The sequence below is a fragment of the Salvelinus sp. IW2-2015 genome, linkage group LG9 (assembly GCF_002910315.2).
Source record: "Salvelinus sp. IW2-2015 linkage group LG9, ASM291031v2, whole genome shotgun sequence".
NCBI lineage: Eukaryota > Metazoa > Chordata > Actinopteri > Salmoniformes > Salmonidae > Salvelinus > Salvelinus sp. IW2-2015.
This window is the reverse complement of record NC_036849.1, coordinates 31,382,148-31,385,401: the sequence shown is the minus strand read 5'-3', so window position 1 is coordinate 31,385,401 and position 3,254 is coordinate 31,382,148.

The following is a 3,254-nucleotide window of genomic DNA, read 5'->3' as shown; positions in this document are numbered from 1 at the left end:
GCTTTATCCTATCCTAGGTTATTCCTTAAAGAGGTGGGTTTCAGGTGTCTCCGGAAGGTGGTGATTGACTCCGCTGACCTGGCGTCGTGAGGGAGTTTGTTCACCATTGGGGTGCCAGAGCAGCGAACAGTTTTGACTGGGCTGAGCGGGAATGTACTTCCTCAGAGGTAGGGAGGCGAGCAGGCCAGAGGTGGATGAACGCAGTGCCCTTGTTTGGGTGTAGGGCCTGATCAGAGCCTGAGGGTACGGAGGTGCCGTTTCCCTCACAGCTCCGAAGCAAGCCCATGGTCTTGTGCGGATGCGAGCTTAACTGGAAGCCAGTGGAGAGAGGCGGAGGAGCGGGGTGACGTGAGAGAACTTGGGAAGGTTGAACACCAGACGGGCTGCGGCGTTCTGGATGAGTTGTAGGGGTTTAATGGCACAGGCAGGGAGCCCAGCCAACAGCGAGTTGCAGTAATCCAGACGGGAGATGACAAGTGCTGGATTAGGACCTGCGCCGCTTCCTGTGTGAGGCAGGGTCGTACTCTGCGAATTTTGTAGAGCATGAACCTAACAGGACGGGTACCGCCTTGATGTTAGTTGAGACGACAGGGTGTTGTCCAGGATCACGCACAAGGTTCTTAGCACTCTGGGAGGAGGACACAATGGAGTTGTCAACCGTGATGGCGAGATCATGGCGGCAGCCGCCCGGGCAGTCCTTCCGGAGAAGAGCAGCTCGTCTTGCCAGGTTCAGCTGAGGTGGTATCCGTCATCACACCTGATAGGTGTCTGCCAGACATGCAGAGATGCGATTCGCCACTGGTTATCAGAAGGGGGAAAGGAGAAGATTAATTGTGTGTCGTCTGCATAGCAATGATAGGAAGACCATGTGAGATATGACAGAGCCAAGTGATTGGGTGTATAGCGAGAATGGGAGAGGGCCTAGAACAGAGCTCTGGGGGCACCAGTGGTGAGGCACGTGGTGCGGAGACAGATTCTCGCCACGCCACCTGGGAGAGCGACCTGTCAGGTAGGACGCAATCCAAGCGTGGGCGCGCCGAGATGCCCAACTCTCTGAGAGGGTGGAGAGGAGGATCTGATGGTTCACAGTATCAAAAGGCAGCGATAGGTCTAGAAGGATGAGAGCAGAGGAGAGAGAGTTAGCTTTAGCATGCGGAGCGCCTCCTGACACAGAGAAGAGCAGTCTCAGTTGAATGACTAGTCTTGAAACTGACTGATTTGGTCGTCAAGAAGGGTCATTCTGAGAGAGATAAGCAGGAGAGCTGGGCCAGGGACGGCACGTTTCAAGAGTTTTGGAAGAAGAAAAGAAAGGAAGGGATATCTTGTCTGTAAGTTGTTGACAATCGTGAGGGGATCGAGTGTAGGTTTTTCAGAAGGGGTGGCAACTCTCGGCTCGTCTGAAACGGGCAGGGACTAGCCAGCGTCAAGGATGAGTTGATGAGCGAGGTGAGTAGGTAAAGAGAGAAGGTCTTCTCGGAAATGGTCTGGAGAGAGAGGAGGTGGACTTAGGCGTCAAAGGCGGGGCAGGTTGTTGGTGCCCGGATCCGTGCTCGTCACATAGACGCAGAAGATTGTATCTGGTAGAGAAGAGGGAGATAGAAAGAGTCAAGAGCATAGTAAGGGTAGGGGTTAGGTTGGTGGAGCGAGAACCGAGGGTGTCAATTTGACTTAGCAAACGAGGATCGGATGTCGTCGACCTTCTTTCAAATATGGTTGAGGAACGAAGTCAGTCGCGCAGGAGGAGGAGAGGAGGGGGGATGGGGGGAAGATTCAGCGAGGGAGGGATAGTAAGTGGCAAAGAGCTGCCTAGGGTTCAGAGGCAGAATGCTCTGAGAATTGTCAGAAGGTGGTAGAAAGTGGCGTTTAGGGCAGCAGAGAACAGAAGCAGGTGAGAATGTTAGAGAGGAGAGGGCAGTGGAGAAGGATGCCAGGTCCGCAGGGGGAGGCAGTTTTCTCCATTTCCCAGCTCGGGGCTCTGCCCGGAGCCCTGTTGCTGTGAGCTCGCAGAATAGATCGTCGAGCCACGGAGCAGGAAGGGGGAGCCGAGAGCCGCTGGGAAGTGATAGGGAACATAGAGAGTCAAAGGATGCAGAAAGGGAGGAGAGGAGGGTTGTAGGAGGCACGAATCAGGAGATATGGGTTTGGAGAAGGTTTGAGCAGAGGGGAAGAGATGATAGGATGGAAGGAGGAGAGAGTAAGCGGGGGAGAGAGAGCGAAGGTTGGGACGGGGCGATACTCCGCGTAGGGGCAAGTGTGGAAGTGTTGGATGAGAGCGAGAGGGAAAAGGATACAAGGTAGTGGTCGGCGACTTGGAGGGGAGTTGCAGTGAGATTAGTGGAAGAACAGCATCTAGTAAAGATGAGGTCAGCGTATTGCCTGCCTTGTGAGTAGGGTGGAAAGGTGAGAGGGTGAGGTCAAAAGAGGAGAGGAGTGAAAGAAGGAGGCAGAGAGGAATGAGTCAAAGGTAGACGTGGGGAGGTTTAAAGTCACCCAGAACTGTGAGAGGTGAGCCATCCTCAGGAAAGGAACTTATCAAGGCGTCAAGCTCATTGATGAACTCTCCAAGGGAACCTGGAGGGCGATAAATGATAAGGATGTTAAGCTTGAAAGGGCTGGTAACTGTGACAGCATGGAATTCAAAAGGTAGGCGATAGACAGAATGGGTCAGGGGAGAAAGAGAGAATGTCCCTTGGGGAAGATGAGGATCCAGTGGCACCACCCCCGCTGACCAGAAGTCTCTCGGGGTGTTGCGAGAACACGTGGGCAGACGGGGAGAGGAGCAGTAGGAGTAGCACAGTGTATCTGTGGTAATCCATGTTTCCGTCAGTGCCAAGAAGCTCGAGGGACTGGAGGGAAGCATAGGCTGAGAATGAACTCTGCCTTGTTGGCCGCAGATGCGAGTTCCAGAGGCTTGCCGGAGACCTGGAACTCGCACGTGGGTCGTGCGCGCTGGGACCACCAGGTTAGAGTGGCAAGCGGTACGGGGTGTGAAGCGTTTGTATGGTCTGTGCAGAGAGGAGAGAAGAGGGGATAGACCAGACAGCATAAAGTTGACAGGCTAGAAAGAGGCTACGCTATGCAAGGAGATTGGAATGACAAGTGGACTACACGTCTCGAATGTTCAGAAAGTTAAGCTTACGTTGCAAAAATCTTATTAACTAAATGATACAGTACTGCTGGCTGGTGAAGTAGGCTAGCTAGCAGTGGCTGCGTTGTTGACTTTGTTTGAAAAGTGTGCAGGCTAGGTAACCCCT